Source organism: Stenella coeruleoalba (genome assembly GCF_951394435.1).
Source record: "Stenella coeruleoalba genome assembly, chromosome: 13".
Lineage (NCBI taxonomy): Eukaryota > Metazoa > Chordata > Mammalia > Artiodactyla > Delphinidae > Stenella > Stenella coeruleoalba.
The window spans coordinates 75525538-75549435 of NC_137159.1; the positions used below are offsets into that span (position 1 = coordinate 75525538).

A 23898-nucleotide genomic window follows, 5' to 3' on the forward strand; every position below is an offset into this window, starting at 1 on the left:
CATATACTGCTGGTCCCTCTTACACAAGTCTTATACAGATCTCTTTCTTACCTGAGAAATCAAGGGATATATTTGATTTTGTTTTTATATTTTGATTTTGGAAAAGCTCATGTTTGCTTTTCCTTTGATTCTCCTAAGGCTACATTCTTTTTGTAAACTTTTTATTTTGGACTAATTTTAGATTTACAGAAAAGTTACCAAGATAGTATAGAGCATTCTTGCTTGCCCTTCCCCAGCCTCCCCTAATGATAACATCTTATATAACTATGGCGCATTTGTCAAAACTAAGAAATTAACGTTACACATGACTGTTGACTAAACGACAGATTTTATTTTGGATTTCACCAGTTTTCCCACTTACATCCTTTTTCTCTTCCAGGGTTCCATACTGGATCCCATAGGATCCCCGACTGGATCCCACCGGACCATCTCTTTAGTCTCATCCCATCTGTGACAGTTTCTCAGTCTTTCTTTGTTTTCCATGACTCTGAAAATTTTGAGGAGTCTTGGCTAAGCACTTTGTAGGCTGTTCCTCACCTTAGATTTGTCTGATGTTTTTCTCCCAATTAGATTAGGGTTTTGGAAAGAGCACCACCGAAGTAAAGTGCTGAGCCCACACTGAATGAGAAATCTCTGTCTTTTCTGCCTTTCACTTCTCTTCAATTTCTCTTCCTCTCTTTTCTACTTCTCCCCCACACCCCCCATGGACTTACAGTCTAAGGAAACCAAAGGGTGAGAAATGAATTGGGCTCTGGAGGGAAATTAGAATCTGGAAGTGAATAAAGCCTTTTGCTTGCTTGAGTCTCCATCAGACTTGACATGTCAGAACCCACCATGAGGATATGGCCCCCCTTAAACCACCCACTCCCCCAATTTGCAGGAATTTGGGAGAGGCTTTGTACTCACACATGGCATAAATTGAAGGTTCCTGCGGTTTTAGCTTCATTTCAAGGTGCGGGTGCTAACATTTCATGACACTCCCTGTGGGGTGTCTGCTCCACGCCTCACAATGTGCAGGCCTCCACCTCTGCACACGCACATCGCACCCTTTCTTTAGGACCCAGTTCACTTGCCACCTCTGTCTCTCCTCAGTCGGGCTGGAGTCCAAGACGGGAATCAGGGCAGATGTACAGACACAGAGGAAGGCACATGAGGTGAGGGAGTCCAGAAAAAGGTTCGACACCTGGGCTAACAGAGAGGGCTCTGGGTGGATGTCCTCACACTTCATTTCTGGTCTCCACCGCCAGAAGGACTGTGTTGATGCTTGACAAACCTCAACCCCACTCTCAGGTCGCAACCACATGCCCACGGCTGTCCCCACCGCCCTCATCAGAGGCTCTAAAGTCATGAAGGAAGATAAAGAGACAGTGAACTTGACTTTGTGCACTAAATCTTTGAAACAGAAGAACTTTCAGGTTGGGATTTTCATGTTTAAAATTTAGGACAGCAAGAGGACTTGGTTTCCAGTCCTAGATCTGCCTCTCCCGAAATCTGCATTTCCACCGCTCACCAGATTGTGGTTGAATGGGGGTCACCACATCAGGACCACGGCAGCTATTTCATGCATGCATCTCATTTTCATCCAATTATGTGCTTCCTTTTGTACAATTAAAAGTTTGGCAAAATTATATTTTGCACGCATATTATTTATTATACGGTGAATGCAACTGTAAAAACTCTATATATGTATATTTGCTATTCGAAATTTTTGTAAACAAATGCCTTTATATACTGTAGAATACTTATGGGCAATTTAAGGGATGTTCAAGAGTAATTTGGGCTATACCTGATTGTCCCCTTAGGGTCCAACTTTAGAGCCTAACGTCTGAATAAGTTACAACTCCCCCGCCATCCAAATTTCACTGGCTTTTGCTCTTATAACCTAGGACCCCTTTCACTTCCCCAGGTATTTCTGGGAGATCCCAGGGAAGTCACACATGAACTCATGAATGGCGCTCTCATGGCCTATGAATGAAGAACCTTCTTTGGGAGTGAGGGGCTGCGGAGGGAGGGGCGAGGAAAGATGAGGATGGGGGAACTATAACTGCAGTCACTAAGAGGCCGTGGACGTCGATGCAAAGGCGGCCGCCCCCGGCTCCACCACAGATACAAACGCTCGCAGGGTTCCCTCCCACGGCGCTTCTCCCTCTGCGCACCTCCCACCGCGCTTCTCCCTCTGCGCACCTCCCACTGCGCATCTCCTTGTTTACCTCCCACTGCGCATCTCCTACTGCGCATCTCCCATGGACCCCTGCGGGAGCTCGTGTCCCCAAGAGCCCAAGTTTGTGCAGACGGCACCTCTAGCTTCGGCCTGTGGACCTTCTCTACATAGGGCTCCTACTCGAATCTGTGACGCAGGCTAGAGCGTCAGTCCCTGAGACGGACGCCATCTCTCCGCCATTCTAAGACACCCTCACCCCTCACGAGAGCAGATGGCCTCGGCAAGCTGCTCGAGAGAAAAAGGAAGGAAAAACCCGGAACCGGAAAGTCACTCAGCCTCCGATAACTACCATCACCCCGAAACAGAAGTCCTTCACGGCTGGGGCTTCTGCAGTTCTCAGGCCTCAGGTTTGGACTGCCTGCCTCCCAGCTCCAGGCTTCTCCAACCTCGCTTTCCCACCTCTGGCAATGCTGGTAAGGAGAAACCTTCGAAACAGATGACCCCGAGTGCGTTGCATGAGAATAGCTAAATCATTTAACCGTAATACAAAAGGTTTTTGGAGGAAAACAGTATTATGGAAATAATATAAGGCTAGTGCTTAAAACTCGGAGTAAAAATACCTCGGCTAATGGTTATTAACCTTCTGAAATTTAATTTAAATTTTTAAAATTTTGAAGAGAGTTAAAAGAAGGGGGAAAATCCACAAAGAGTTGGCAGATTTCAAAGTGAATATTTAATTTTCACCCGTTTTAGGCCAAGACGCTGTGCAATTTGTAGGTTTGTGAAGGTTAAAATTCCTCAGACCACATGTTTTCTTGAGTTGAAAAATCATGACTGGGGGCTTACTAAGGACATCTTCAGCAGCAAATATTTGTTGGGGGAAAAGCCTGTTTTAAACATAAGACAGAAAGCGAAACTGATATTCTTCATGCATTTCTTTGAGTTACAGCCTGGTCTGGCATTCATTTAAACCAATATTCCTCCTGCCCCGCCTCCTCTGTGGCAGGACAAATCAGAAAGGGCCCAAGGATAATCCAGAAACTGCGAGCATTCGAAGCTGCCTGATGTGGATTCAGGCAGAACAGACTGGTGAACATCCCCAATTATGTGTTCTGTGTTCAAAGAAACCACAGTTTCTCTTCTCCCCCCCCCCCCCCGCCCCCCGCCCACCATTTCACCAAAGGCAGCATGCTATGATGATAGCAGGAGTATGGGCTTGGGGAAATCAGTGTCTGAGGTGTTCAGGGTGTTCAAAATCAGTGTTCAAGTCTTGGCTCCTTTGTACCCTAACTGTGAGGTCCTGGGTAAGTGACTTGGTTTCCAAGTTTCGGTTTGATCATTTGTAAAGTAGGGCAAATTATTCCCACCTTTCAAAGTCATTATGAATATTACAATAGTTCCCGGTGGGAAAACCTCTAGTATAGCTGCTGGAATATGGAAGGTATTTAACAGGCATCCTTTGATTTCTGCACTATAGAATTCTGCTCTTTTGTTATTTCTGTAGTTGGGCTATAAAGAAACAGAAGGATCTTCTGGAGCTTATGATGGAAAATGAGCCTTTGTCCCTTCTACTGGCTTATTTGCACTGATTATGACCGAAGGGCACTGGGAGATGTTATGGCACTAGGGGACGTGTTACCTTTGGTCCTGCTGATCAGAGCAGGGAGGGAGAAATGACCTGAGTTACAGCCTGGCCTGGCAGAGTGCAGAGCAGAGTGCAGGGAGCGCCGAACTTTAAGTCCGTGAAGAAGGTTTCATCCTCAGAGATTTTTCTTTCAGTGCTTCACTTTGTGGGGTCTCTGCTTTCTGTGGACCATCGTGCTGAGCTTGACGCTCCACACTACTTGCTCTTAAATCTGGCTCCAGATAAGGGATCCAGTGATCAGACCTCCGCTTAGTTTATTCCACCTCTGCTGACTTGAGTGACTCTGACCTCGCTGAGATGCCCAGTCCATCGACCCTCCTACTTGCTCACTACTCCCAGCTTCCCCATGGCTTCAGTTCCCTCCTGATCAAGCTCTGGTTCCTCATCAGCACCGTCTCCAATCCCTTGCAGAGTTCTTACCTACCCTTAGCCATTTTTCCTCTATATCATACTTGCCCAGAAACCCCCAACCTGGTTAGACCCAGCTGTCCACTTACACTGAGTCATACCTGAGCATCTGGACACTGCTGGAGAAAAAAAAAATCACATCATAACTGTGCTGGTTGGATTCTCTTTAAATTAATGACCACAGACCTCAAATTTCATACTTTCTCTTACCCCTAAAAATCTCCAAAAGACACTCTCTTTAAGCCGATGAACTGGCTTTGTATCATATAGAAAAAAATGGTTGTGTTCCTGTTCCTACATAAAGCCACACCCTTCAGCTGTGCTCTGGAGAAGCTACAGTGTAGCTGGATAAGTGACATGTTATTTTCAGTAAGAGATGGATTAAAATAGAGTCCCATTCTACCGTTTAAGCCCGAATCAGAATAGTTCTAACCCTCACCCCGTTCCCAGAGTTTGTTAATCAGGGACGAAATCCCCTCAAATCATGTCAGTTTGTCTCAGCAACAATCTCCAGTGCCATCTGCAAGTTCTTTTCTTCTATCCTTTGTCTGTTGCTTTCAGGACCACCTGAAGGTGGCTCATGGCTCCCAGCACTGATGCTGGCCATTGTGAGGACACCACTGTCTGTTTCAGAGATGACCTTGCTGCAGTCTCTTAAATTCACTAATCTCTGGAAGTTAAAGCTTTTCTGATTCTCTGCAAAAGTGGGAAGAACGTTCGCTGTATCTCTGAACTCTGGTGGTATAAATTATTGTCCATCCTGCCTACTTCTGGGTCACTCCTAATTGCTAAGTACTCACAGTTGCCCTCCCCTTAACGTTCTCAGAGCTTTTATTCCTTCTTCCAGAAAAGAGCAAACATGGGATTAATTAGTGTTTTGGTAATGTTTTGTGAAAACAGAAATTCAGAGGGCATTTTGCCAGATATAATATCTACTCCCCCAGTGATGGATGATAGAAGTCTGCTGAACCTGGGTACAATTTAGATTGTTTCTCTCAGTCTCATCCTTATGGGGGTGTCGTGTGTTAGAAGCACAGCCCCTGACACTCCAGTGCTCTCACACAGGGGCTCTGCTCCTCATTTGTTTAATTAAAAGGGTTGGACTAGAGGATTTTTAAGGGTACTTCTAGCTCTGGAATTTTAATTTTAAGAAACATCTTGAATGATACCATGCATAAAAATCTCTTAAAAATGTTTTAAGGTCCCTGAATGGAAAATCCTAAGGAAGCATATGCCAGAAGTCCCTGAATTTGAGCCTTCAACAGCCCATCAATTTCCTGGTACAAAAGCCAGTCTATGAAATAATCACAACATCTATCTTCTGATGTATCACAGCTGATTAAGTCACTACAGAGGCAGGGGGCAACACTTTCACATGTGTTCCCGTGCACGTCAGGGGGAAATGGAACAATTCAAGGCTAGGGTGGCGCTGGTGGGTGGTCCCTCTCTCGAATAGTGGTAAGAAAGCAAACCTCCGTGTGGATTCTAATTGTAGCCACCACGTGTGTGACCTTGGGCATATCTCTCTGAGCCTTGGTTTCCTCCTCTGTAAAATGAGAATAAAAATAATTCTCATCTCTGGTTGTTTTGAGGATTGAATAGGTAAAGTTCTTAGCACACGACAGCACTTAACATGCTATCTTATTTATCACTATTACCATTGAGTATCGAGATGAGAATTAAAGGAGGGTTCCTTCAAGGCTGATGATAGATTCTGGGGCCCAGGGACCTTTCTTGATGCTCTGATGTCAGGAATAGAGACACAGCCACTTCAGCTTGCTAAGCGTAGCCCTAGTTTCCAACTTCACATCGTGCCTCCTCTAGCCCCTCGTGGCTTCTCTGCCTCAGAATCAAACTCCAAGAACACCTCATCTCTGCAATTTCTGGTGCTGGGCTAAGGGGAAACCAAAGATGCTGGCTCTGGCTCCCTGGGAGAGGCTGTGCAGAATACACACTCCCCTCGCACCACAGCGCACGAGCTTTTCTCTTCCCCTCAAGACAGCAGAAGGGGCTTCTTTCAAACTTAAATCCCAGCTTAATTTGAAAAGGTCTCCACTTTCTTCTCCTAGGTCCTGGTTCCCCATGTCTTTTGGCAGCTTGAACCCTTGAAGAACTTAGCCAGTGTCCCAGCAAGTTGCCCAGCAATTGTGCTGGCTCTTAAACTTTTGTGTTCTGACAGAATCATGTCGGTCCTGAAGACTCTGAGCTGCTAATCTCCTGTCCATGGCATTCTTGGCCTTCTGACTGAGAATTAGCCTAGTGATATTGTAGAATTAGAAGGAGAACTGGACTTGACCTTGGGAGATCTGGATTCAGCTCTCAGCTCTGCCCTTCAGTAGTAACCACGTGACCTTGGGCAGAGAGATTTACCTTCCTGACCCTTAGTTTCTGATTTGTGAAATGAGGATGATAATAGTATCTATAGGAGGAGGTAGATCTCCATTTGTTGGCAAAAATACCCTGATATACCTTTAAGTAAAAAGGAAGCTCTACAGTGTTGTGTCTAGTATGATTACATTTTTGGAAAAGGAAAGTCCATATGCACAGAAAAGAGGCTGAAAAGGATATTCACAAAATGTATGGCGTTATCTCTGGTTAATAAAATGGCGACTGATTTGTAATTATTTTCTTTGAGTATTATTGTTTTTGTAATCAGAAATTAAAATACAAGAGCAAACTGAAAGGTATTTCCTTTTTTAAAAAAACAATGCACTTTCCTCAGGGTTTTGGCAATTTAGTAGGAGAGGAACAAATCTCTGTAAGGCACTCGGGGAAGGGCTGGGTGAATAGCTCTAGCTAGGCTACTGGGGGTCAGGCTTTCTTGAATCACTGCAAGCTGAGTGGTGAGGAAGCCTTCAGCAAGGAAATGAAACTTTAGTTCGTAAGATGACGGAAAAAAACCAGACACACTGGATGATTTCAGGCAGGTATTTAGGTGCCTCACCAGCATCATTTGTTCAGCATTCCAAAATGGTGGTGGCCAAAACCAATAAATTATCTTTAAACATCTCTAATGTGCTGGGGTCTTATGAAAATTTTGCCCTAGTCCCTATTTGTTTATATTTTCTTTTTTAGTAAATAAGACAATAGGAATCTTTTTTAACGTTAGAATTAAGAATTTGGCAAATATTCAATGTATCCCCCAAAGAGCAGTATTCATACACATGTTGTGTAGATAATACCCCCTTACACATATATTTATATATTCATAGATATATGTATAATTAATTTTCTTCATTGTCTGTTGGTATAAATATTAAAAGTGCAGCATAAGAGAGAAAACATTCAGATTCACTTGAACCAGCAGTCCTGAGTTTGGACACAGGCAAGAAGACAAAAACACACTCTCCAGAAAGTGGTTTCCTTGGAGCTTGAGAACAACCGCTAGGCACGCCCCTCATGATGTGATGCTGGGAGTTCCCGGTGTGAAGGGCGGGGCTGTCTGGTGACACGGAGCAGCTGGCCTGGCCAGTGGTGGTGGAGTCAATCGACCCCAAGTACACTGGCCATCGAAGTCTCAGCTTCTCTTTGTTTTGTCAATTTTAGATAGAAATGGTTACAAAATGTTCTAGGAGAAGGGACATCCAGGGGAGCTCAAGAAAGGTCAAAGCAGCCTGCACGGGAGAGGAGGTGGGGCACAGCGGGAGGGCACCAAGCAGATTTGGGGTCTTCTCTGAAGGGCCAGATCAAACCGTTCAGGTTTCTCTCTGGTCCCTTCTCCCTGCCCTCAACTCAAAGTCAGTCTGAGCTACTGAATATATATGTGTTCTTAAGTCTTTGTGCCTGGGACGTGTTACAACTTTTCCATTTAATGTGTTGCTTTGCATTCTTCTGGCAAACGGTTTCATCATTGATTACTGTGCTCAAGCTCCCGTCCCTTATTCTCGCTTGACGGCTGCTTGTGTTTCAAAATTTCTTGCATTTTTAAAAATGGAAGTTATTTGCTTGCTTACCTCTTTGAATATTCTAAATGCAATTATTTTGAAGTCTTCTAAAAGACTATTCCATGGGATTAATTTCATCTGGTATGAATTCCTGCTCTGATATTATTGGCTGTCTTTGGAGCGTTAAGTTTCTTCCTGTGTTTTGGAATTGGGATTTGCAGTCTCACTTTACGTGTGATGTTTTTGTTTATTATTTTCTCTCTCTGTCTCTCTCTCTGTCTCTCTGTCTCTCTCTCTCTCATTCTGTACTCACCCAGGAGATTTCCCTCAGTTGTCCCCAGTCCAGAATCAGATCTAATGGGAGTTCAGGGTTTCTGCTCCAGGGTGGCGTGGGGACGTTCCACACCCAGGCACCAGGCCCGTGGGCAGTTTGGTTCTGTTCCTAGTGACTGAGGCATCGTCTCCCTTCTTTAGCAATCCTGGATCTTGCTCCTATGAAACGGTAGTCCCAGGTAGTTGGGGAGGAACAGGTTTAACTCTGTGAGGATGGTGTGGAACCTTACCCCAGTCCTGCCTTTAAGCAGAGACCCTGCCTGTAACCCCTGTCCTGACATCTCTGCTTCCACAAGCCTGAGGCTCAGCCAGCTTGTCCCTGGATGTTTCTGTTCCCCTCCTAGTCCCTCACGAATATGTCTTGGTTTCCATAGTGACTCTGCCTTTTTGTTCCCCATTTTGCATTTTCTCTGTATTGTGGACAGAGAGGGTATGTAGGCTTTGAAGTGACTGCCACTTTGACTGAATGGGTCTTCCCCTTTGAGTTACTGAATGTTTTCATATGTCTGGAAATTATTCTCAGGTAGAGGTCATGTTCCACTCAGCCTGACAGAAGGACATTATTGAAGTTTCTCCTTGTCTGCTGAGAGTTCCAATAATTAGTGTAAGAGGGGACTGAAGACTCAGATGTGGCCATCCGTGTGGGAATCCCACTTCTGCTCAGGAGCAGGTTGAGAGCCTGCTGTCTTGGAAGTCTAGAGCTGGCTGCTCTAGCAGATCCCTCTGCAGCTGGTCAGTGTGTCCTGGGTCCAGCTCCTGCTGTACGTAGCGGGCTGTGTGGGCAGCCTGAGCAGCCAGAGCCTGAGGAGTCCTCCTCCTTCCCAGCTGTTTGGTTGCTTTTTTTGCATCTCTAGTCCTTGCTCTGGTCAAGGGGACTTTTGGGCATCTGGAGGCAGGGAGGAGGCAGGGGCAGCGAGACAGCCCGCCTGCTCCATTGCAGGACTTTGCACCCAGGTGGTGGTTGGTGGCAGATAGGAAGGCACTTCCCTGATGCCCTGACTCTGCTCTTGCCCGCACAGCAATCTGCACAAATGCCTGAAGGATTCAGGTCAATGTGTGGCACCCATCTCTAGTGTAGACCTTCCTCATAATGCTGGTTTCGTCATTACAGAAGGCAGTTGGGTGAAGGAGGAATTCAACTGCATGGCATCTTGGAAGTACTCTTGATATTACGCCTTAAATGTCTCTGCATGCCTTACAGGACCTAGAACAGGGCAGGGAACAATAGCTATTTAGATCTTTTTCGACTGATTGAAAATCCAGATGACTTGCCCATTTGAAAACAAAAGGCTTAATTTCTCTTTGCAGTAAATCGATGCCGGCACACAGTGTGTGGCCGGTTCTGTGGTGCTTCTCTAAAGTGCCAGCCTCTTCTGTGGTGTCCTGTGTTTTTGTCGGGATCCTTCCAGTTGCAAGTGACAGGCACCCAGGAGAATTGATTGACTTCAGCGACTAGAGGATCCAGAGGTGAAACAGGCCACCTGGATGTGGGACCAAGCCAGCCACCAGCGACCTCTCCTCCGTTCCCTGACTCTGCTTTCCTGCTAGCTGGCTTCATTCCTTTCTGCTCTTGGAGACAGTAGAGCACAATGGTTAAGAGCAAGCTCTGGAGGCTGACTGCTGTGTGACCTTGAGCAAGTTAACTAACCTCTCTGGGCCTCTGTTTCATCGTCTAGAGAAATATCATGATAATAATGGGAATCCACTCATGAGTTGTTGAGAAGCTTACATTGGCGAGTGTGTGTTAACCTTCAGGGCAGTGCCTGGCCCACCGTAAGCACTGTGTGAGACTTGCCCTTGATGTTGTTGTTGTTTTCTCTCTACAGATTGGGGAAGAGGACATGGCCTTAGATGGTTGTGGACTTACATCATCGCAGCCCAGAGGAAAGAAGTTTTCTTTTGTCAGCATCCACGTACACAGGTCTCTGGGGGAATCTCATTTGCTTTTCTTGGTTCACATGCCCAGACCTTGGACCCATTGCCATGGCCAGGGTTGAGGGTTACTGTGATTGACAGGTCCACCATAATTACAGGGACTTGGGGACCAACAGCTCCCCAAAGAGGCGGGAGGCATTTTACTATTCACTCATCCATTTACTCGTTGAATGTTGGTTACTTGTCTGTTAGGCGCCAGGTTCCGTTCTAGCCTTGGGGTTACAGCAGTGGCAAGAGAGAAGAGTTCTCTGCCTACATGGAACTTACATTCTGCTGATAGAACGAGGGGTCACGTGGCATACCAGTGAATGAAAGGAAATATTGGATGTGATAAATGCCGTGTTTAATATAAAATAAGGAGATGTCTGGGAGGGTGACTCAGGGCTGGTCAGGAAAGGCGTCTCTGACTAGGCCACCTTAAAGCTGAGACCTGCGTACCAGGAAGGAGCCACCATGTGTAGATCTGCATGCATTCCAGGCACATGGAGCAAGCTAGTTCAGTGTCCCCAAGGCAGGGACGAGCTCTGGGTGTTTGAGAATGACAGAGGCAGAAAGAGTGGCTGGAGCTCGCTAAGGCGAGGGAGAGGGGTATGCAGCCAGGTGGAATGGAGAGACACAGCCAGGGAGAATTCACTGCTGCTCTTAAGAAACTGACGTTGTCCGAAGAGCTTTCTGGCTGCCGAGAAGGGAGGTAGGCGTGAAAGCAGGGGAGGAGTCGGGAGGCTGCCGCAGTGTCCAGGTGAGGCAGGGGCAGCGTGGCAGCCAGCAGGTGGGGATGGGTCCAGATACGATTGGAAGCAGGGAAGGCAGGACTGGCAGGTGGATTGAGGAGGGATTCAAGGATGACGTCTGGGCTTCTGTTTTGAGCTGGGTGGACAGTGGTGTCCTTTAAAAGGAAGGTGAAGATTGGAGGGGGGGAAAGGGAAAGAAAATCTAGAGTTCTGTGTTAGGTTTGCTGAGTTTACGGATTCTAGGCGGTAACCAGGTGGAGAGAGCGAGTAGGCACTTAGAAGCGCGCCTCGGGAATTCAGGGGAGAGGGCAAGGCTGGGAATGGAGTCATCAGCAGGTAGATGATGTTAAAACTGGGCAGGATGAGATCATCGTGGGAACGCGTGAAGATGGAGAGAAGATGGAGCCCGGGCAGAGCTGGGAAGGAGGGGGGAGGGAATGCGGGCAGAATTAAAGAATACTGTTCACCCCCTTTTCTGAGAAAGGTAAGGCATCTTTGGTGCAAAATTCTCTAAGGGAGGCTCAGTCAAAAAGAGAAGGGAAAGAGTTCCTTTGGTCCTCCTGGCGGCTCACCTTCACTAGGCTACCTGAATGTTCCTGAAGCTGAACCGTTCAGCTTTGAACAATCATGCTTAATTTTCTCAGGCATTAATTTTATCGGTTAATTGATCTTTGGCCCAGCTCTTCGGGGGTATTTTATTTTTGTTAAGCTTGCCGTGGTTTTGCATCTTTTAGGAGTTTTTCAAAATTTAGGAACTATGGATGTGCATACTGTTCTCACGGAGGGGTCCTTTGCAGGTCCTGCTTCGATGGGGGAGTTTGAGGGGTCGGGGGAGAGATTACTGGAACTCTGCACCCTCATTTCAACAATACAGTTGTACGTTTTGCTGTTTTATACAGCAATCCGTGGGGGATTATGTTGAGTCATTTGAAGGTAGAATTCTGCAGCCACAGAAGCATGAGAGCTGCAGTGACAGAGCATCAGCTTGTTGAAGGCAGAGCCCCTGCTTTGCACCCAGCAGACTCTCAGTAAACTTCTGTTGAATGGAGTCGCAGCAGAAGTCTGAAGCCTTGAAGGGTAGCAGCCCTAACACAGAGGCTGTGTTCCACAGGGATGCAGATTCTCAGCCTCTAATTGTACATCAGAGGTGATTACTATGGCTGCAAAAACTTCCTATGCAGCATGGAAACAATTACATTAAAATGCAGTTGGAAATTCCAGTAATCTCCTTGGAGTAGACAAATAAACTTTGAAATCGTTTACAAATGATGCACCAAGTCTGTGGGGCATCTGCTCATCGTAGGAGGAAAATGGGTTTCTTCCACGAGGCTTTTCATGTGATGGCGTTGCTGCTTTCTTACAATGAGGAAGGAAAGCAGGAGGAGCCTGCTGGGCCCACCCCATATTGGACCTGGAGTGCAGGCATCCTCAGTGTGTGTGTGTGTGAGAGTGTGTGTGTGTGTGTGTGTGTGTGTGTGTGTGTGTGAGTGTGTGAGTGTGAGGATGCTGAGAGCCGGCCCTCCTATCCAGGGCCGGCCTCTCACTCCTTGGAAACTGTTCTGGTGTGAGATGGGGGTAGGCGTGCTGGCTACCACTCAGCTCCTGGGAGGATGTTTTCTCAGCTTTGCCTTTTCGAGTCTGGTGACAGGAGGCTGCCCTTTGACAGGCTTTGATGACAAGCCAAGAAGCTAGGAGAGCGTGTCCCAGACATACTCTCCCGGCGTGTCCTCGTGCTTGGCCCCCAAGCCAAGAAGGAGGCGATTCAGAGTGGCCACATTGTATGTGAGGGGCACATTCCTGAAGGCCTTGCCTAATTCAAATCTTACATAATTCAAGACTAATTTCCTTATAAATAACTCTTTGATAAATAAAATTATTAGAGTGTATAAAGTGGAGAGAATGCATTCTTGAAGTGTGTAAATTTCTACTTTTGGAGTCTGGGGCATATTATATGACATTCTTGGGCGGCCATGTCAGCAGAAAAATTTCCATTATCCCTGAATATATATGACTAATTTTTTGCAAGCTTAAAGGTGCAACTGCCTTAGTGCTGCCTTTCCTTTTCTAGCACTCTCTGTGGCCATTGTCTTAGTGCTGCCTGCTAAATGAACAGTGGTGCTTGTCTGGTTTTCTTCAAAGGATGTTATCACATCTCATTTCTGTTCCAAGGTATTATTGCTGCTTATCACTTAATGAATGCCTGGATGATATTGTTCTAAGATATAAAAACGATTTTCAGTTATAATAATAGTAAACGTTGACGAACCCACACAAGTCGTGAGCGCAAATACAACAGCACGATTTACGGGATATTGTTAAAAGATGGTGGGCTGTTCTGCTTAATAGCTAAAATGGTTCTAACATGTGATCTTAATGTGAAACATAGTTTATAATCCCTTCAGCCAGATAGCTTGGAAATGATGTGATCCCAGAGGAATTTTCAAAAACAGTTTGAGGACTCACATTGTTTCAAACTTTGTATACAAAGTTAATTTTTAAAATTTTGTGCTATTTCAAATTTTGAGGATTCAGATTCACAGAGCATTCATGCTAGTATCAGCTAGGATTCTTTTGGTTGTAGATTATGGAACAGCTAACTCAAAATCTCTTCAATAAATGAGGGATTGTATTGTCAGGATACCAGTGTATCTCAGAGAAGCCTCGGGGCCCTGTACCTGGGCCTCAGGAACAGTTGGAACCTGGGCCTTCCAAGCTGTCAGTGCTTGTTCCTTCAGTTTTTTCTTTCGTTTCTACAAAGCTGGCTACACCATTTGTGGGGTCCTGTGCAAAGTGAAGTGTGGGTCCCTTTGTTCAAAGAGCAGAAAAAAGATTTTCCTTATTTACATAGCCTTTTTAAAAAAAAATAAATTCCACAAACATTTAATAATAAGCTCTGTGCCAGATTTCGTGCTAGGTAGCAGGGGGATGGGGGTGGGGGTGGGGGCGGGTGGTTACCACAGGGAGGGGACATGGGCCGTGTCTTACGTCTCATGTAGCTCCCAGTCCAGTGAGGGTCTAGAAGGAGGTGTCATCCAATTTCAGGTTACAGACGGGAGCGATGAAGACATTCGTAGGCCCTGCTATCTTCAGCATTGGGAGTTGCCCATCCTACTTTGCTTTAAACCTTCCAGGTCCACCTTAATATGAGGACGTTGTTAAGAGGTTGAATTCGTTTCTCCTCTCAAGGATCTTAACTTTTCCAAAAAGGCTTACTGGTCAATCTATGCACCCCTTTGCAGGAAATACCTGCTTTTTACCTACCACAGAAAAAGTAAGAACACTGCTTGCAGAGAACTGGGAGTAAAAGTGCCCAGGGATGTCCATAGCCTTTCTTTAAACCTATTATGGGTTTTTTATTTGCTATTTGATCCTGCTGTCTCCAGGGCACGGGGATACTTGCAGGGCAAGTGCGACGCGACCCTCATTTAGTGTGGGCACTGTGACTCAGTGTGTGAGATGTATGTACCCCTCCCACCCTCCCTGCGTGGGGAGGAGGGTAACGGGGTCACTGACTAGGGACAGGAGAGGGGACAGCCCAGAATCCATTCAGGGAAGGCGGGGAGGTGGCAGGAGTCTCTGAGCCTCTGCTGCATGATCCATTGTCCCATCAGACTCCATTACTGTATAAGTTTCCTAGAGGTGCTGTAACAAGTACCACATCCGTGTGGCTTAGACCACAGAATTTACTGTCTCACAGTTCTGGAGGCTGGATATCTGCAGGGTTAGTTCCTTTTGAGGGCTGTGGGGAAGAAGCTGTTCTACGCCCGTCGCTCAGCTCCTGGTGGTCTTAGACGGTCTTTGATTTGTAGAAGGTGATCTCCTTGTGCCTTCACATCATCCTCTTTTTGTGTGTGTCTGTCTCTGTGTTCAAATTTCCTTTTTATAAGGACGCCAGACATGTTGGATTAAGTCCCACCTCATTCCAGTATGACCTCATCTTAATTTAACTAATTACATCTGCAACAGCCTTATTTCCAAATAAGGGCACATTCTGAGATGCTGAGAGTTAGGACATCAACATAGAAATTTGCGGGGGGACGGAGCTCAACCCAGACCACTTAGAAAACCGAAACTCAAAGATACAACAATTAAAGAATTTCAAAATGGCAACTGCCTAGCATTAACCCCCAGGCGTGGGCTCCCCTTGGGATCTTGGGGCCCTGGGGGCTGCACAGAGCGTTCACCCTGCGTGCCCAGCATGGCCCACGTGGCAGAAAATAGGACTCTTTAGATTTAACTCCTTGGAGAGAGATGACTCTACCCTCTGACTCCTGGGTACATAAGCTGCAGGGCTTTATCTCTGAGCCTGCAGTTGGCACTAGGGCCCCCAGCAGAAACCCTCAGGCACTGTCGAGTCTGTGTTCCAAAGGCAGCTGTCAGCAAGCAGTGAGACTGCTGCCCACCCGCCGTCCCCTCCCTGACCAGAGCTTACTAACAGATGGCAAAACTGTCTCCACTTCCATCACCAACACCGACCACCTGCCCTACCCCCAGACTTCATAAGCAGGGACACTGTCTTTGTGGGAATTGCGGTGCGATCCTGGCTGGTCTCTCTTAGCAACACAGAGGGCATCAACAACTAGTCTGGGTTAGCAACAGATGAAGCCAGAACCCCTAGTCATGAGCCTGTAACCATGGGCAGTTAACTGTCCTGCCCCCTCCCCCAAGCCAGGCCAGGGAAGTGAGGGGAGGTGTTACCCCAGTGCCAGACTAGACTCCCCCTGCAGGGTGCAAGAGTGGGACGAGGGGTGAAGGAGGAGCCCATCTCTACTCCTGGCTGACACAGAAGCTACCTTGTGTGTCGAGGGAGCAGCAGAGCAGAGAATGCAAGGACAGCTCTGATGGTGGCTCTGGAACAGGCAGGTTTCATTTAGAGCGACGCTGAGTGTACAGTGCCCGACATGATGGTGGACGTGTGATGACCAGATACCCCGTGGGACAGGAAGAGGAATTTGAAAAAAAAAAGCAGAATCCAGGGGAGACCGACAGGGGGCTTCGCTCCTTAGTTACACCGGACAGGAGTTTGCATATACCGTGCTGTAGAAGCTACTACAGGGTGTAGAAACAGGATGATCTCTCTATTTTTGTGTACATGTTTCTGCATAAGGTTAAAAGTTTAGCTCCTTCCAGGAATGACAGGTGAGGTATTGTCAGTGAGTCTTTTTGACATGTCTGCTCCTTCATATATGACGATGTACAGTTATCTGAGATGGGTATGATCTGCCTGACATTTTTTCTGCCTGAGTTTACTGAATATTACAAAAGCAGTTGCGAAATCCTGTTCGGTTAACCTCTGTAATATCCCTAATATCTGTTCATTTTATCAGACACTTCAGGAAGCTCTCCCAGCTTCTGGCCTCTCCCCACATTTCTCAGTCCTTCCATGGAAATGACTTTGCTAGAAAGAAAGCATTCTACTGAGTGAATTCTCATTAATGCTTGAATGACTGACAGGCCCATGATAATCCTGGAAGTTATTTGCATTTTAAAGTACGGGTTAGTTAACCCATGACTTTTTAAATAGTGGTTTTTCAAACTGCTTAATAAATACACGTGCAAGATGTCAGATCTAAGGTGAAATGGTTTGGGGTAGGGAGGAAACCTGTCACCAGGCTGACCCTGCCCGTCATTACTCAGAGTTAGGTCCCCGTTGCAGACTGCTTGGGCTCCTGCTAACTTGGTGAATTGGGCTAGTTACTCATCTATAAAAGAGGCTAATAATATAGAATTTCCCTATTTTGTTATTGTGAGGATTATATATGATAATTCCACATATTTAGTTAGCAGAATATCTGGCACAGATTTGGTGTTGAGTAGATGTTAGCTATTGTTATCATCATCATCATCATCATCACTGTGTGCCTGCTTTTCAATACTTTGTCCCTTCCTCTGTTTTTAAAGATGTTACTTTTGTGTTTATTTGTTTATTTTTTCTTTGTGATTGGTGGCATGACAAAGGGAGGAGATCAGTGGTTGCATGTGTTTGCTCCTGGGATCTCCATTTAAAAAGCTATTTAAATCAGTTTGTCTCTCTGTGTTGTAGCATGCTGTCTTGACATCTGGTAGGGCATGTTCCCTATTTGTTCTTTTTCAGTACAGTCTTCACTGTTTTTGGCCCATTACTCTTTGATATAACTTTTAGACTCAGTTTGTTAAATTTCACACGAAAAGTTGGAATTTTGGTTGGAATGGCATTAAATCTATATATAAATTTGCAAGAAAATTGATATTTTTACAAAACTGAGCCCTCTAACCCTAAGTATTTATCAAGGCATTGTTTACTATCTTCAGTGAAGTTTTTATAATTTCCTCCATAAAAGGGTTTTCATATCTTATGTTAGATTGATTCCTAAATATTTTATATTTTTGATGGTGTAGTAAATGATATCTATTTTAAAATTTTATTTTAAAACTCTTCCTGGATTGTTTGGAAATATAATTGGCCTTTAAATATTGATTTTGTATACAACAGCCTTGTTAAGTTAACATAAATTCTAATGGTTGTCTTTAACTTCTTTTGGGCTTTCTCCTTGGGAATCATACCACATTTGGATGATGACATTTTTGTTTCTGACTCTCAACTTTATATCTACTATTTCTTTTTCTTGCCTTACAGCACTGGCTATGATTTATAGGACATTAGTCAATTGAAGATGTGAGAATAGACATTCTTGTCTTGCCTGGATTTTAAAGGGAAAGATGTCTCTGGTAGATTTTTTTAAATAGAAAGTCAAAGAAATTAATCTTCTGTTATTAGCTTGCCAACTTAATTGTATTATTATGGGTGGGTATTAAAGTCTATTAAATGCTTTTTGTACATTTGTTGAAATATTGATCATTATATATTATATTTTATACATTGCTGGATTCAGTTTGTTAGTATATTAATTTTTCAGTAATATCCTTATTAAATTTTGTAATTAAAGTCAGCCAGACCTTGTGAAATGATTGGGGGAGGGGTTCTCTTTTCTACTGTTCCCTGGAATGTTTTATCTAAGACTGCAATTCTTTGTTCCATAAATATTTGGTAGATCTTGATTGTAAATCATCTGGGCCTGGTTTGATGGGTTATGTTTTGTGAGTGTATACGTAGTGTGAGGTATTTAAAATTCAGATTCCATATATTTATCAGTTTTTGGACCATTAGAGTTTAGTTTTTTCTTAAGTCAATTTTGGCAAGCTGTGTTTTTTTAGGAATTTGTCTGTTTTCTCTGTTATCAAATTTATTGACATGAAGGTATTCACATGAATATATGCTGCATTTTTTTCTTTCCTACATGTTTACTCATGCCAGATCCCTTCATTTTTTGGAAGCATTCTTACCAGAAGTTTGTTGATTTCATTGAGCTTAAAGAGCTAACTACTGGCTTTGTTTTATATTTTATTAATTTCTGTTTATAATCTTTATTATTTTCTTCCTCCTACTTTCTTTAGATTTATTCTGTCATTTTCTCTTTAGTTTTTAAACTGAGTGGTTAGCTCATTCATATCCAGCCTTTTTTCTTTTCTTTTAAAGGCATTTTGGCCTAGAAATTTTCCTATTAAAATAGAATTATCTTCATCTTACATGCTGTATGTCCCACATGAGATGTTAGTTGCTTTTTAATCATGCAATTCTATATATATTCTAATTTTGTTTTTGACCCCTCAGTTAATTAGATACACATTTCTTAATTCCCAAACCTATGGGTGTTTCTAGTTATCTTTTTATTGAATTTTAAATTTTATTGCATTGTGATCTGAGCAGATCAGAGAATGTGATCTGTATGACACCAATACTGAGAAGTATATTGTGGTTTATTTTATGGCCAAATATGTGTCAATTTTCATAAGTGTTCCTTGTACATGTACTTAGAAATAATGTGTATTCCCTAGTACTTGGATTTAATGTTCTATAGTCATCTGTCAGATCAAATTTCTCATGGTATGTCCTTATGGAGGGCAATTTGGCATTATGTAACAAAATTACAAATGCATTTTCTCATTATTTCAGTATTTTCAGTTGCAGATATAAGGTAAATGCTGATATACTTTTCCAATTTCCATAACAAATTCTTTGTTATGCAAAGATACAGTTGGTTTATTATAGTGCCTATTATAGCAAAAACAACTTAAGTGCCCATTAATAGGGGACTGTTCCTAGAAACTAGATTTCCGCTTTACAACTGCCTACTATGTAGCTATAAAAAAGAATCATCAGGAGAATTTCAATTAATAAATGTAGAAGGAATAAGGGAAAGAGAACATATCCATTAGAACATCACAGTAATAGTTGCTGCAGGAAAGATACAGATCAGTGCTAACATTAGTGGATGAAACTTTAAGGAGAAACAGGATATTTCATAGCCTCAAATTATGTCTCAAAATATTTATTTACTGTGGTGCTCACAAATCAGGAAATGAGCATAGCCTAGATGAAAAAATTTATGAAATTACAAAAGGACATGAAAGGAGGCTTGAGCAAATGGAAAGATATACAAAATTACAAAGATGTCAGTTATTCATAAATAGGATTGCTATGTCTTCTTGGTAGATGGACCCCTTTATTATTATACACTGTCCTTTTCTGTCCCTGGCAGTTATCTTTGCTCTAACATCTGCTTTTACCTGATGATAATATAGCCACTCCTGCTTTCTTTTTTTTTTTTTTTTTGCGGTACGCGGGCCTCTCACTGTTGTGGCCTCTCCCGTTGCGGAGCACAGGCTCCGGACGCGCAGGCTCAGCAGCCATGACTCACGGGCCCAGCCGCTCCGCGGCATGCGGGATCTTCCCAGACCGGGGCACAAACCCGTGTCCCCTGCATTGGCAGGTGGACTCTCAACCACTGCACCACCAGGGAAGCCCCTCCTGCTTTCTTTTGACTAGGATTTGCATGGTGTATCTTTTCCCATTGTTTTACTTTCAACTTACCTCTATCATTATATGTGAATTGAGTTTATTTTAGATAGCACCTAGTTAGATTATATTTTTTTCAGCCACTCTGCTGATCTTTATTAGTTGATGTATTTAGACCATTTACACTTAATGTGACTATATGTTAAGGCTTAAGTCTGACATTTTATATTTTTGATTTCTGTTTGTTCCTCTATATTTCATTTCTTTGTTTTCTTTTTTTTTCACCTTCTTGTGGGTTAAACTTATTTTTAGAATTTTATTTTGATTTACCTATGGTTTGTGTGAGTATACCTTTTTGAATAAAATTTTTAGTGGTTGCTTATGGCATTAAAATATATGTAAGTAACTTATCACAATTTACTAGTTTAAGTGAAGTATAGACACCTTATCTCTTTTTAAGTCTCTTTACCCATGCCCACTTAAAACTGCCTTAGATATTTCTTCTATGTACTTTGAGAGCCACATCAAACAATGTTTAGATAACTCAAGAGAAGGACAGTCTGTGGTATTTACCCATATTTTTGCTGTTTCCATTGTTCTTATTACCTTCCTTCCTGATGTTCTAAGATTACTTTTTAAAAATAATTTTCTTTCTGTTTAGAGAAATTCTCTTAATCATTCTTTTAGGATAGATCTGCTGGTAACAGACTTTCTTAGTTTTCCCTCACCTGAGAATGTCTTTATTTACCTTTTGTTTCTGAAAGAGAAATTGGCTGGCTGTAGAATTTGGGGTTGACAGTTCTTTTCTTTCAGCATTTGAAAAATGTTTTTGCTTCCTTCTGGCCTTCATGGTTTCTGATGAGAAATCCACTGTCATTTAAATTATTTTACCATATAGATAAGGTGTGCTTTTTTCTTATTGCTTTTGAAATATATTCTTTGTCTTTAATTTGAGAAGTTTCATTATAATGTGTCTTGGTGTGGATTGCTTTGGGTTTATCCTGTTTGGAGTCTCTCAAAATCTGGAATTTGGAAGTTTACATCTTTTGCCAAATTTGGGAAATGTTCAGCTTTATTTCTTTGAGTATTTTTTAACAAATCCTTTTTCATATCCTTCTGGGATTCTGAAAATACAAATATTAGACCTTTTGTTGTTGTCCACATGCCCCTGAGGCTCTGTTAATTTTTTTAGTCTAACTTCTCTGTGTTGTTCAGATTGGGTGATTTCTACTGTTCTAAGTTCACCGACCCTTCCCTCTGTTTTTTGCCATTCTGCTGTTGAACCCATCCCATTGAGTTTTTATTTTGGCTCTCATATTCTTCAGTTCTAAAATATCCATTTGGTTCTACTTTATATGTTTTATTTCTTGGTGAGACTTACTGTTTTTTCATTTGTTACGAGTATGCTCATAATTACTCGTTGAAGTATTTTCATGATGGCTACTTTGAAATATTTTTCAGATAATTCCAACATCTGTGTCAACTTGGTTTTGGCATCTGTTGATTGTCTTTACTTACTCAAGTTGAGATTTTTCTGGTTTTGAGTATGCTGAATGATTTTTGATCATATCTTGGACGTTTTTGGTTTTATGTTATGAGGCTCTAGATTTTATTTAAGTCTATTTTAGAAAGCCTTGTTTGACATCACACTGCAAGGAGAGTTAGGGTCCCAGGCGATGTGGAAGTCCTAGTTGTCTACAATGTGTGGACACTGTCGAGCGGGGTTTGGAAGATGAGGAAAGGGCAGCTTGTTCCTCCTTGGGTAGGAGTAGAAATTCAGGTTGCCCACTAGGCCTCTGTTAATACCACCCTGGTTGGGAAGAAAGGGGTCCTTGTTTCTGCTCCCCATGTGGCCTCTGTAGACCCCCACACTGGTGAGGAGTCCTTGTTCCCACAGGATGGTGATGAAAGTCCTGACTCTCCACTAGGCTGGATGGGAAGGGACACCTTGTTACCTTTTGTTGGGAGTAGAAGTTCAAGATTCTCACATGACCTTAACTGACTCAGTGGGGAAGGACCTTGTTATACCCAGCCATGGATGAAAATCCTGCTTCCCACTTGGTCTTCTCTGATAGCACACTTGCAGTGGCGATGTGTTTGGTGTGTGGGTCGGGGCTCCACATTACAGCCAGATGAAGGTGAAGGTCTAGGCTCCCCACTCAGCCTTTGCTGACTGGGGTGACGGTCATGTTTTTTTTTTTTTCCTTTTCCCCATGGTGTTTCTCTAGGGTGGGGAGGTTATTGTCTGAACACTTGTGTCTTGCTGGTTGTTTTCCTCTTCCTTTCTCCAGAGAGAGTTGACTTTGGGGGCTTTATTTTTTGTCTGTTCCCATTGATGTTTATGGATTGTTGGCTTCTCCAGCATCCAGTCTGGGATTTATGAGGCAAAAAGAACAGCAGAAAACTCACTACCATGATGTTTCTTGGGTTTCAAGGTCCCTAGCCAGTCTGAGTTCTTCTTTCTATCTTTCGGAGTTCTTTTGTTTATTTTATATATAATGCTCAGGGTTTTTATCAGGAGGCATAGGAGAAACATTTTAACAGGAGTGAAAAGTTTTTTAATAAGAGGAATAGGGGGCTTCCGTGGTGGTGCAGTGGTTAAGAATCTGCCTGCCAATGCAGGGGACACGGGTTCGAGCCCTGGTCCGGGAAGATCCCACATGCCAAGGAGTAACTAAGCCCGTGCACCACAACTACTCAGCCTGTGCTCTAGAGCCCGCGAGCCACAACTACTGAGCCCGCATACCTAGAGCTCGTGCTTCACAACAAGAGAAGCCACCTCAATGAGAAGCCCGCGCACCGCAACGAAGAGTAGCTCCCACTCACCACGACTAGGGAAAGCCTGTGCACAGCAGTGAAGACCCAACACAGCCAAAAATAAATAAATAAAATAAATAAATAAATAAAAAATTTATAAAAGATATATTTTTTAAAAAAAGGAATAGGAAAAGTGCTTCTACTCCATGTTGGTCTGAAAATAGAACTTCTCCCTTCCAATTTTTGTATATATTTTTTTTCTGTGAATACTTTTGTTACAGCATGACACTGTGGTAATGTGTACTACTCTTGGCTTCAGAGGGATTGTCTCTAGTATTTACCAGTTGAGCTTTTATGAAGAAGTGGCATCTTTTCCTTTTTTATTGGTACTTTTTTTAAAAGTCAAGAATCACCACTGAATTTTTGTCAAAACTTTCTTGTTTTGGTATCTGTGGAGATAATTAGGAGGATGCATTCATTCCCGTCAGAGAAGTAGAATAACATGCCCTACATCACGTAGCCAGGATGTATTAGAGCCAGGATTCTACCCCAGGTCTGCCTGGCTTCAGAGGCCACAGACTTCACAACTTAATGCTTGTGACACAGAAAGGACAGTTGCCAGGTGCCTTTGTTGACACAGTTCAGCAGTTTATAGAGTGGAAGCCTGTGACACTGTGTGGTATTATTAGGCTGTGATTATTTTCTGTCTTGCATTTGCTGAAGTTCAACATATGGCTTTTGTCATGCTGCTCCTGTAGAGCTTGCTTTTAATTTACCTGCTCAGGAAGTCTCAGTTTTCACACAGTGTTTGGTTTCCAGTAGAAACCTATTCTGATATCATTTTCTGGCTCGTCTGATTAGTTCCTGTCAAAGTCCAGTGGTTTTCCACAGGTCATCTAGTGCGAGTGAGTCAGAAGCTGTGGCTGCTGAATCGTAAATTCAGAGTCCACACGGCTCCTGATTCTTTACGACGGCCACCAGGCCATCTTCCTTGCTGAGCATGACAAAACACTGACTACTGAATGGGAAACATATTTCAGAGAGGCTAACAGTGAGGCGAAAAATACATTTGGGACTTTCTGAAGGGGAGATCTTACTTAAAGGCATGAACATTCTATTGGTCTCTGAGGCAAGACAATTTTTTAGGTAGTGCTTCTCCACGGGGGTGCCAGGGCATGCTGAGTTGCTACAAATGGATTACAGGTGTG

The 23898-nt window shown here is 43.5% G+C and overlaps 1 protein-coding gene across 1 annotated transcript in view; it reads left to right on the forward strand.

Annotated features, from left to right (window-relative positions):
• The first annotated feature begins 1257 nt into the window (after positions 1 to 1257).
• OSR1 (odd-skipped related transcription factor 1) overlaps positions 1258 to 23898 on the forward strand; it is a 270499-nt gene continuing 247858 nt past the window's right edge. The window contains exons 1-2 of the mRNA XM_079940102.1: positions 1258 to 2634; positions 10258 to 10352. The gene's annotated coding sequence lies outside the window, so the exon portion shown is untranslated. The remainder of the gene's footprint in view (positions 2635 to 10257; positions 10353 to 23898) is intronic.